This window comes from Schistocerca cancellata, chromosome 6 (genome assembly GCF_023864275.1).
Source record: "Schistocerca cancellata isolate TAMUIC-IGC-003103 chromosome 6, iqSchCanc2.1, whole genome shotgun sequence".
NCBI classification, from domain to species: Eukaryota; Metazoa; Arthropoda; class Insecta; order Orthoptera; family Acrididae; genus Schistocerca; species Schistocerca cancellata.
Window position 1 is genome coordinate 54,148,715 of NC_064631.1, and position 13,019 is coordinate 54,161,733.

Consider the following 13,019-nt stretch of genomic DNA (forward strand, 5'->3'; position numbering starts at 1 on the left):
GTCGACGGTAGCCAGGTGGATCAGACGAAAGGAAGAGAGTGGCAACCTGTAAGGGGGGCCTCATGGCCGTCGCCGCAAAACAACAGCAGCTCAGGATGTGCAGATACGCCGTTTCAGTGAGAACCACCCATTTGTCAACGCACGACAAATTCAGCAAACTTTGGGACTCAATGTTAGCAGTAAGACCGTCACTCGTCGTCTAAGGGAAGGTGGACTGAGAGCAAGAAGCGCTGCTGTGAAAGAGACATTGACTGTTACCCACAGAGAAGCTCGCCTTGCTTTTGCTGCTGAAAATGTCGACAAACCTCTCCAGTTTTGGAGGCGAGTGATTTTCACGGACGAAAAAGTTTTCTCTACGACATCAACCGGAAAAGTACTTGTTTACCGGACTAAAGGTGCTAGGTATAATCGAAAATATATTTACAGTTGCCGAAGGAGTGGCAGTGGGTTGGTAACGGTATGGCCATGGATATCGGCCGAAGGGTGTAGGCTCCTGTGGGAAGTGGAAGGAAGACTCGATGCGCGCAGTTACATATCAGTTCTGGAGAACGTGACGTTGCCTTCTGTGACAGCAAGATTTGGCGATGATCAGATCATATTCCAACAAGATCGGTCGCCTATTCATATGGCAGGTGTGGTTAAGAGGTGGTTCGACGACCATAGTAATATTACTCTAATGGAGTGGCCACCTAAAGGAGCTGACATGAATCCCATTGAGAATATTTGGGCAGAAATGGTCAGAGTAATACGAGAAAAGGGGCAGTCACCGTCGACTCGCCGACAGCTTTCTGATGTGATTCTTGACGCTTGGAATGAGTTACTTGAATCTCCTAGTTATGTGGCTCGAGTTGTGGGCTCAATGCCCAACAGACTTCGAGCTGTTGTGGAAGCCGAAGGAGGCTATACGCGATACTAAGCAGCATCAGCAGAGGAAAATATTCATTGACATTGTTATTGAAGTCGCGAGCTATATTTGCTGGATTCATATTGCCCACGGAATGCATCTCACGTATTTAATGCACTCTCGTACAAAGTAGCGAACAGTCAACTGCCAGCCAGGGAGTCCCGTTAGCAGGAATACTCTCCCTTCCGTGCGCTGTAGTCGACTGGGTGTTTTTTTTTTTCAGCCCTTCACATATCAGCTGCAACAGCTGTTTCAAGTTTTTTTTCACACACATATATTTTATATAATTTCAAAGAAACGCAGTAAGTAGAATGTGGACATACAAATTAATTCACAGCAAGATATGTAATATTTAATTTGATGAGAGAAGAAATACTCAACTTATATATTCATGCAGTCTCGAATAAATACATGACACACGTGTATATGCAAGAAGGGTACAAAACAATTCAGCACAAATGAAAAGTATTGAGGAGAAGCTCGCCGATAAATTCCTAATTGGAGAACAAAGGTTGGGCTGGAAGGAGAGGTAAGGAGGGCCGAAAGAGCAGAGATAAATCAAATACCCAATAGAGTTTGAGTTGTTGTAGCATATGCGATTCGGAACAACAGTAGAAGAATAGTTTTATGTACTGATTTTTGAGGCTTTATTTTGTGCCGGTGCTTTGACATTCTAATCTTTGATTTCATTTTATCATTATGTATCTTTTCTTCAATGAAAGTCAACTGTAGTAAGTTTCAAGATATGAAGAATAACTGGAAGTTTTTAGTTTGTGGAATAGCGTAATTGTCGGCCGCGGTGGTCTAGCGGTTCGAGGCGCGCAGTCCGGAACCGCGCGACTGCAACGGCCGCAGGTTCGAATCCTGCCTCGGGCATGGATGTGTGTGATGTCCTTAGGTTACTTATGTTTAAGTAGTTCTAAGGTCTAGGGGACTGATGACCACAGATGTTAAGTCCCACAGTGCTCAGAGCCATTTGAACTATTTGAATAGCGTGTTTAACAGTTAAAATTTTCAACAAATCTGTAGTTATAGGACATATTAAGAAGCAAGTCAAAAATGGAATTGTGGAAAGATCAGGTTGGTCTCTAAAGGGTAACGACGGTAAAATATCAAATACGAAACTATGGGTAACAACTATTGCTGATGGTGAGGACCCATAATCCATATGCCACTATTCTGTAATTGTATTTCTGAAGTTTATCGTCAATCCTAGGACTGAAACTCTGTTTTACGTAAAAAATATAACCTTCAAAATTTATTTAGCAGCGCAGAATATTAAATCATAGTTTATAGATGAGGAACCTATGAAAGGGTACAGTACCGCCCGACATTGAAAATAGGTACAACATACTTCATTATTTTTGTCAGAACAACACATTTTGTTTGTAAAATAACTCAATTTCAATTAATACAGCGAAGCCGGATACCAGTGTAGAAATGAATGACAATTTATTTATTTAATTTATCGTATGTGCACTCCCACAAAATAAATCCCTAGATCCAATTTGGTGAGATCTTTTGAAATGAATGAATGTATGGTCGTCTGCTAACCGCAGATAGTGAATGTGAATATATGATCATCTTTGAGTCGATCCTTTGGCCACCTTTGGTGGAACCAAAGAGATGAAATTTACCAGAGCTTTGAGCGCCTGAAATGTGGCTGACCAATAAGGTAGCAAGGTGCTTCTCCCACTTCGACAGAGGTGCGAGAGAACCTGAGAACGGCCATGTTTCAGCACTCTGCCGCTGGATCCTGTGCTGTTAACACCTGTTTTAGTTGTGCTACGTAATGACGAAAGAATGGAGGCATGGTATGCATGTGGAATATTTAAGAGTAGTTTGAAATAATAATTTCTCTATTTCAGGAACTTTTGTGGGGAGAATTAAATGTCAGGCAGGTAATACTAATGGGATTGTAGTAATCTTCGGAAGTGACCAACGGTCACAAAGAAACCACGTGTAGCAATAAGTTGAAATACTTCCGTGTGCTTAAGCTAAGCTGAATTACTAGCGTGTGTACAATAAGTTGAAATATTTAAGAAATAGCGTGTGTACCATAAGTTGAAATATTTAAGAAATGGCGTGTGCAGGACTTGAAATTAGAGACGAGTACTTCCACGTGGTGAGTACTGTGTGAGTCTCAATCTGCGTATGAGACAAAGGATAAAGAGAAGTACTCGTCCATGGTATCAGTTGAGGACTCGCGTGTGTGATGAATACATTAATAATACTTTGCGTGTGACGCTAGATTCAAACTCTGAGAGAGGAGCAAGGTGAGTCGGCCGTCTATCCAGCAACGCCACATGGCTTGCATTGCACAGGAAGACGTGCATTTATCTCCAGAGTTCACAGTAGGAAAGTAGAATTACAAAGTGGGGCAGTGTCGTGTGAAACTGGGATCAATATTAATTGAAGTGGGAAAGCTGAAAGTGATAATGTTGTAACCATTCTCTGTGTAGTATTTCATATTGTTGTGTGGTGTATGTCATGTAATTTGGGTATGTGTGGTTTCCATGGGTGTGTAGCGAAGTAGTTTCAAAAGATTAGTGGGTTATGCTTGTTCCTTCTGTACCGCTCGGTCTGGAGGAAAGTTTCGTGATGATGATTGTGAGAGTCGAAGTGTGAGGTATAATAAAAGATCCACCAACCTATCCAGAAAGTGCACTGTAGCGTTAAATAAATTACGAGACCATAATATAGAGATTCACTAATGTAAAGCCATGCCCACTGGGCGGAATTTCTCATATGTTATTGTTGTAGGTTATAGAATTTGTGTGTTTAGGTTAGGGAATTTATCGGAATAAATCAGATAGTGAAAAGAAAGAGATTGGTAGACTATTCCTTCAAATTGTATGTTGTCATAATGTGCCGAATTTATAATGTGTGCGCCATTCATATTCAGTGGGATGGCCACGTGTTAATAAAAGCCGTCAAATAAAAGAAAATGTGGTACTGCCAGTGCGTAGTGTACAGTCAGAGTTCTGTAAATCACTGATAGTCAGATATGCGTTTCCGTTGCGTAGTAATCATATAGGAGGATAACTTGTAACTTAAGTGAGAGTACTAGAGCTAATATTACTCGATAACTAAGAATGAATCCACTCGCTTGGCAGACCACTCATCTTGCAGGCCTGACTGCTTCATGCCACAGTATGAGCAAGGCATGTGGGTGCCTCTCACCTAATTCAACTGCCTTTAATTTTATTCTCACGGATGACCGTGAGACAGTAAATAACAAGAGAAATAACAATACTCTCAGAATCAATATAGAAAATTCAAGTGTCCAGTGGATTCAAAAGTTTGCTATAAAAGCGAATAATTGCTTTTACTGACTCCTTCATGCCTACGTTTTCTGTCAGACAATGTTTGAACTAGGACTAGCAAGGTAAACAATTTTTCCACAAATTGTCAAAATGGATGTCGGAGAGCCAGTTACATAAATTACGATGACAACAAACGTTTTTCAAGTAAACTGATCACAGGAGGCATCCAACGCATTTATTGTGTGTTACATGGACATTATGTAAACTGGCAACGCCACCAACACACAATACCACTAACAGGGGAACATCCCCATCGCACCCGCCTCAGATTTAGTTATAAGTTGGTACAGTGGATAGGCCTTGAAAAACTGAACACAGATGAATTGAGAAAACAGGAAGAAGTTGTGTGGAACTATGAAAAAAATATGCAACATATACAAACTGAGTAGTCCATGTGCAAGATAGGCAACAACAGGATAGGGTGTGCTCAAGAGCGCCGTGATCCCGTGGTTAGCGTGAGCAGCTGCGGAACGAGAGGTCCTTGGTTCATGTCTTCCCTCGAGTGAAAAGTTTAATTTTGTATTTTCAGATAATTATTATCTGTCCGTCCGTCCGTCCGATGTGAGGTAACTGCGCCGTAGTATGTTGACGCTACACCTAAACAAACATCGAAACACATGACGTCAGTCGACTACAGCGCACGGAACTGAGAGAATTCCTGCTAACGAGGCTCCCTGGCTGGCAGTTGACTGTTCGCTACTTTGGACGAGATTGCATTAAATACGTGAGATGCATTCCGTGGGCAATATGAATCCAGCAAATATAGCTCGCGACTTCAATAACAATGTCAATGAATATTTTCCGAACTGTAAGGCATCGGAAAGTTCCTTAAGGGATCGAACGATTGTCGAACATTTGTATGATTATTTCCTACATTTCTTGATAAACAGTACGTGTGGTGATGATTGTCTGAAAATAAAAAATTAAACGACAAACTCCAGGGAAGACTTGAGCCAAGGACCTCTCTTTCCGCAGCTGCTCACGCTAACCACGCGACCACGGCGCTCCCGAGTTCACACTGTCCTTAATGTTGATTATCTTGCGCATGGACTACTCAGTTTGTGTATTTTGCTTATTTTTTTCATAGTTCCACACAACTTCTTCCTGTTTTCTCGATTGATCTGTGTTCAGTTTTTCAAGGCCTATCCACTGTGCCAAATTATAACTAAATCTGAGGAGGGTGCGATGGGGAGGTTCCCTTGTTAGCTATGAAACAACTGTAGCAAAACAGAGCATCCTCGTTATCCACATGATGGATAAGACGAGTAATTCGCAACATAAATGTCAATGTAAGCATCAATTTATGTTGGAACGTGCTTCCTGGACCAAATAACATACATTTCCTACATCTTCAATGCGAATCATGTAGTAAATGTAATTTAAAGGACATAAAAATGTCAAGTGAATTTACTAACATAATTATGAACTACTCACGAACATAAATCGATGGTCACATAGTTGTCAAAAGTATTCTATAGCATTGCCATTGTCCATTAGACTAGCAGCAGGAAGAAAATGTTTGCTCAGATGTGCTGAGATATCTTGCACTGATAAAGCACGCGCTTCGAAGACGCCACAGCATCGTCTGCCACCATTTCATGGGAAACGAAATATCTCAAGTGTACAGTCTTAGACATAAAAACTGACCGCCGGCCGGCCGCCACAGAGACTAAGTCCGAGTCGTTCACTTAACGTGGCCAATAAAACTGACCGCCCCTGACAACTCTAAATCCGGCCATCTGCACAATCTGGCAACACTGTTAGATGCGGAAGTGTTGGAAGGAAGTGTTGTCTACTTCCGAGATGTTCTCGGATTGTTTGAGCCCGTGATCTAGTGGTGTACTCGCTTCGGCGGTACATATACTAAAATTGGAACGGTACAGAGACGATTAGCATGGCCCCTGCGCAAGGATGACACGCAAAATCGTGAAGCGTTCCACATTTTTTTTGTTTACTTGTGGACTTAGTCTGCGTGCGGGCTAGTAACAACGATCATGGCGAACAAGTACAGGAAAACTACATTACGATTCAATTTCTGCAAAGACTACGAACGACCGCCGGCCGAAGTGGCCGTGCGGTTAAAGGCGCTGCAGTCTGGAACCGCAAGAGCGCTACGGTCGCAGGTTCGAATCCTGCCTATGGCATGGATGTTTGTGATGTCCTTAGGTTAGTTAGGTTTAACTAGTTCTAAGTTCTAGGGGACTAATGACCTCAGCAGTTGAGTCCCATAGTGCTCAGAGCCACTACGAACGACCAAAGGCTTTAGCAGTGGAACCATTGATTCGAGAGGACGTCGAGATACCGCCAAACGATATTGTCGGAATTCACCTGTCCATCGTTAGTCCCACGGTGGATGTTAAGATGGTAAATGACGCGGTGTGTGAGAGAATTCTACAGGCGACAAAAGTAGGTCTCCGATTTTGCCATAGTGACGGGAATGTCGGCACGGTAACTGTAGAACATGCTGGTCTGGGTGTACGGACAATACGTTTTTTTGAGCTGCCATTTGAGCTCCCGGCTGACGAAGTTATCGAGGCTTTTAAGCCATACGGCACGGTACATGGTCCTACAGCAGAACGCTGGACACAATTCGCCAAGTACCCGGTTCTTAACGGAGTGCGACAGATCACTATTGATCTTCAGAAGCATGTACCGTCCTATCTGACAATTGGTGATTGTCGGGCGGTGGTGATTTACGATGGTCAACCACGTACATGTTCTGGCTGTGGCCAGGAGGGACACCTCAGGTCGAACTGTATGCAACGGCGGATTACGCAACTGCCTTCAGATGTGCGGAAGCCGTCGCCGGCGATGACAGTACTACTGATCACCTATACCAAAGCCCTCACTGCGTCCGCTGATGACCGAAAAGACACAGCCCCGGTGGAAGATCAAGATGGTACTCTCCGAAACCTTGTAGCAGACGTCGGGATGACAGAGGATGCTGCTCCATCGAGCATACAATCTACGGCGACAACATCAGATGAGACCGAACTCCCACCAAGCACACCGATAGTACACGAAGCAGTTCCAGCCACTACGGATGCTGCTCCGTCTGGAACGCACTCTGTGACGACAACATCAGTTTCGACCGAACTCCCGCCAAGTACAACGATGGGACTTAAACACTTGCTGTTCCTACGGATGCTTTTCTGTCGGGCAGCCGTGATTCCCTACAATCTGAGGACACGGAAGGAAGATCACGCAAACAACGTTCCCCGAAAAGGAGGAAACGGCGTCGTCGCACGACATCTCCTAGGGTGACTCCCCTTGCCCCGACGACAATGTGCCTCTGGACCAAGTCGACACAACAGCCTCTACGAAACAGGATGAGGCAATGGAAACTGTTTGATCAGACCCGCAGCGGTATGTCACATTGACGGTACCGGGACGTGGTGATGCTGAAGAAGAATCACAACCAGTTGGCTCTCCAGACGCAGATGCTGTGGAAATGGACACGAATATATCACTGCCTGCAAAGATGTGGTATGCTGAAGGAAACGATTTGGGCATCTGATGTGGATATTGCTTTGCTGCAGTAAGTCCACATAGCTGCACTCCCATACATCGCAAAATGGTTCAAATGGCTCTGAGCACTATGGGACTCAACATCTTAGGTCATAAGTCCCCTAGAACTTAGAACTACTTAAACCTAACTAACCTAAAGACATCACACACACCCATGCCCGAGGCAGGATTCGAACCTGCGACCGTAGCAGTCCCGCGGTTCCGGACTGCAGCGCCAGAACCGCTAGACCACCGCGGCCGGCCTCATACATCGCAGGCAACCAATCCTATTCGTCACACGGAGATCACAATGGGAGTGGGGTGGCAGTTTACGTGCGAGATGGCTTCCCAGTGGAAAACGTGTGTTACCTTCCGTCGGCCAGGGGAATGGCTTTCACGACGTTTGGGACACGCATCATCAATCTTTATGCACCGTCGGGAAACAATCGGCGGCGGAAAAGGGCGCGATTTAATGCAGAAGACATTGCCCCACTTTTCCATGGACGTTATGAATGTGTAATAATTGGTGGAGATTTCAACTGTGTTCTCAGCCAGAAAGACCAATGGCCGCAAGCAAACATCAGCCAGGAGTTGTGAATCGTGGTCAACGACGTTGTACTAAGTGACACGTGGGACTTACGACATGGAGATGCACCGGGACACACCTATGTGACAAGTCATTCGGCGAGCAGGTTAGATCGCATTTATATCTCACGGGCTCATGCAAATGATGTCCAGGGCACGGAACGTTGGCCATTGGCATTTTCCGATCACAGCGCTTACATCTGTACGGTGCTTCTTCCCCGTAGAGAGGTGTGGAACAGTAAGGCCCCGTGGAAATTAAACATTCAACATCTACATGATCCTGAATGCCGTCACTGGATCCTTGAGACATGGACGATGTGCGAGCGAAGGGTTGGCAGGTATGAGACGAAGCTTGATTGGTGGCTGACTTGTGCTAAACCGGCGCTTCGCCGTACGTTCATCTCATATAGCAGGGAGATGGCAGAATGGCGCCGCCGTACGACCGACTTTTATTTTGCAGCGCTGCGCGACCTGGACGATGGTCCGCCGGGACAGGACGTCTGGATCGAACGCAAAAGGATAAACGCTAAACTAGTGGCTTTAGCTCTGAAACATCTTCAGGGAACCATGGTGCGCGCCAGATGTCACGATACGATAATGCACGAGATTCCTTCCATGCACCACGTCGTGAATGAACGAAAGCACCGACGACGCGTTTTGGTACAGGAATTAATTACCCGCGAGGACCGAAGAGTGACGCGTCAAGCAGACATTGTCTCTGCATTCGTCGACCATTACCAACACATCTATCGGGAAGAAGCAGCCCCTGTCGATGACCTCGAACGTATAGCCACGTACGTCTCCCGTACACTGACGGTGGAAGCCGCGGGAACCTTACTGGAAACCATTAGCTGTGAGGGAGTACATGATGCGATCGCAAAGGGTGCGTTGAATCGGTCCCCAGGCATTGATGGACTTCCTGCTGAATTTTATCGAGAATTTCGCAACGAAATGGCACCGCGATGGACGGAAATGTACAACGAGATGTTAAATTCCGATGCGCCTATTCCGCCGGCTTTTATGGATGGCCTCTTGGTGTCAGTACATAAACCGAAGCCAGGAATTACGGTCACACATTATCGCCCCATCACTCTGCTTAATGCCGACTATAAGATCTTTGCACGGTTGCTAGCGTCCCGATGTCGTATGTTAATTCGTAGCGTTCTCTCTCCAGAACAGACGACACCGGGTGGATCGGTGAATGTGCAAACAGCTACTGGCGAATGCCGTGATGTGATAGCGCTGGCGGAGGAGTGCCGGCTTAAAGCGGCGATGGCGGCGTTTGATTTTGACAGTGCTTTTGATAAGGTGCGCCACAACTATCTGTACGCTGTACCGGAACAAATGGGATTTCCAGACCGTTTTACTGGTCTCATTAGAAGGATTTATGGGGGCGCACAATCCTTGGTACAGGTTAATGGGCGTATAGCAGGGCCCATTCAGATTCGACGATCCATTCGCCAGGGCTGCCCTCTTTCGATGCTGCTGTTCACAATAGCGATGGAACCATTAATTGGGAGGCTAACAAATTCTCTTTACATGAACAAATCGGCGGCAATGCCGGTCGGAAGGGGCCTTACACCGGAAGAAATCAGTCCGTTTCCTTATGTGCAACGATTCCGCTATCTCTGCATAGACTTTACCTCATCTGTAAAACATACTGCGGCAGTTAACTACCGACGTATTTTACAGACAACACGTCAACACGTACCATGGTCCGACAACATCTCCTTCGGCGCCTTGATCCTTTGCAGCGAGTCGAGTATCTGAACACTTATGTGGTTTCTTGAATGGTGCATATTTCGCAGATCCTACCCCTATCACTCACGCTCGGACGTCTACTTCAATCAGCACTAGGCTATTTTGTGATGATTGGATCGCCCCTCAAGGTGCGATACGCAACGCTCACGCTCCCTACGGACAAGGGGGGACTCGGACTTACGAATGTTCACTGCCGAGCGACGGCGCTCCTTCTAGCCACGATATACAAGCAATGGCGTAGCGGGCGTGATTCCCTTACACCCCGCCTACTGGATCTCCTGGTTCCAGCGTCCCTCACACCTCCGGTGGCGGTGGGCAAAATTACGTCACATTTTGCACATGTATCAACATTTATCGTGGAACTTAGTTATATCAGAGACGTGCTTCCGCGCACGAGACCACCATGCGCGAAGGATTTTTATGTTTGGCTGTTACAACGGATAAGTCGTAATGCCATTGAACTCAAACACCCCAAGTTGCATTGGCCGAAGATTTGGAGACATGTGCACCAAAAATTCCTTCCTACCTTCGCTCGGGCACTGTGGTTCTCTGTCACCTGTGGCAAGTTCAACACCAACCAACGACTCCATGCAATTGGACTAGTGGACACTCCACTATGCCCGAAATGTCGCCAAGTGGGTCATCACCGCTTAACTCGTATCGCGGTGGAGGACGTATGACTCCTAGGAAGACAGACGGTGGCTTGCTACCTCCGTGTGACCCCGCAACATATTACACCTGCTTCCTTCTTACATCCGGAGAGTGACTACTTTCCGGCGACTAAATCACACTCGATCATCTGGGTCAAAGGTTGGACGATCGCGTACCTCTATGGGAATGCTGCCAAGTCGCGACTCGACTTTTGGTATTTCTTGCAGCAAGCCCACAATGAGGTTCATAGATGGTCACACTATCGTAAAACCTTTGCCAACTATCTTCAGGCAGTCTTCCTCGGCCCCCCACGCAGTTGGGAAGTGCCGGGTGCAGTCGGTGTACACATTTGACAGCTGATAATGAACCTCACGCCTCTCTCACCGCTCCATATATAATGCACATACTATACCATGAAATGGTCTACATGTTCCTTTTAACATAGTGATCTTTATGGAAAATAAATAAAAACAACATCCCTCTATCCCTGTTCCTTTACATTTGTGATATGTTTTACAATGATTATTTTTGTCTTTTTGTTTTTGCAGAGGATGCATTTCACTTAGTGTTTGAAAAATAAAGAAAGTGGTCAGTGCGACAGAATGACAAGCCAAAGGGCCTGGGTTCGATTCCCGGCTGGGTCGGGGATTTTCCCCGCTCAGGGACTATATTAAAAGAAAAAGAAGTGGTAATCTTCGTGCATTCTAAACTTATGGTCGCCTGTTCGCGTCCAACTGTTTTTCTTTTTCCTACTTTTCGGTCTAAAGTTATGAGTCTGATTGAGCATCGAAGATAATTCGCTTAACATTCCACCCAACAGCAATAACAAGTATTCCAGAAACAACTCCGCAGGACAGCTCGTGGCTGCGTCGCGATCGTAACAGCTTACGCTCGAGCGTTTCCTCGCGCTGCAGCGGCTACCGGCCACCGGCCAGACGCCACCCGCCGCCTGAAATCCGGCGCCGCCCATGTGAACGCGGCGCCACGCTGTCAGTGTATGTGTCAACTGTCATTTTAGAATTTGAAGTTCTAGTTATCATCTTGCAGTTAAGCATTAAGCATTGTAAAACTGAGTCGCAAGTGGAAAAAGGTGTAACATCTGCAACACAACGTTTACTTTTGATATAACAAAGGGGTGAATGTAGAGCAGGCAGCTAGAAACATTTGAACTGTATTTGGAGCGAGTGCTTTTTGGAAAAATACGCCAGAAAAAGATATTCGTGTTTCAACAAAGATCGTTCTGGCATGAATGATTTTCCACATTAAGGAAGTCTCAACTACTGATATATGTGATAGATTACCATTTTACCATCATGGGACATTTGCATCCAACAGACGAAGTTCAGAAGTCTGGTGTAGGAGTACTGCATGCTCTAATTCGAAACAACAAAAATCAACGGAGTGACTATTATTGAACGTCATCAGATCGCTCATCGAGCATTCCTTTGCAGTACTGTTACTGGTGACGTGTTATGATGCCTTTATCGTTAACTTCCTAAGAAGAAATGAAAGGCTGATCCCCACCAGAAGACGTAAAATCGATGAAAGAGTAGTGTGAACATAATATTTTACATCTGATAAATCCAAAAGTGTGTTTTGGGCTACGAATTCTGCCCCCAAATGTGTGTGCTACACAGCTGGAATTTGTTGCCAACAACTGAGACGCCTTTCGGTCGCAGTGTAAGAAAATCGAGCAACAAAACTACATCACCTGTGCTACTGCTCGATAACGCACTATGTTGATTTGAGAAACAAAACTATCCAGGAGATTGATAGGAAAGTCGTCACTCAGGCACTTGTATTGATAGGGAAGTCCTCTCTCAAGCACTTGTCCCTCTCGTCATATATTTGTAAAATTTTACCTTTCCCGCTCTTGATCGATCAACCGTCAAGGCAATTCATTTGTAGACGAAAATGCTCTTAAAACTACTCTGGTTTAATGACATCGTTAGAACCAGTAGGTTTCAACAGGCGTAGAATTTGTAAACAACTTTAGCATTGTCAGATCGTTTTAGATATCGTGAAAGAAAATTCTGCTGCTGATTAATTTCTCTTTGATAATTACTGTTGCGTTTAATAAACTAATGCAAAATGCAATTAACATATTCACTGTACTAATACAAATTAAATTCATCTTATTACAGAAACATGACGACGGCAGTCTATCATAATGAAGCATTAAGTGTCTGTGAGACGATGGAGCCTATTATAACACGAATTAGTAGGATATTACCGACTTTTGACTTCGAAAAGATCTGTATTTATTTCACTTCCTATGAAAATGA

General features: G+C 45.0%; 1 non-coding gene across 1 annotated transcript; it reads left to right on the forward strand.

The window, feature by feature from the left end:
* The first annotated feature begins 6,069 nt into the window (after positions 1–6,069).
* On the forward strand, positions 6,070–6,176 carry LOC126090325 (U6 spliceosomal RNA). The gene has a single exon (XR_007521170.1). It is a non-coding gene; the product is annotated as a U6 spliceosomal RNA (small nuclear RNA).
* The last annotated feature ends 6,843 nt before the right edge of the window (positions 6,177–13,019 follow it).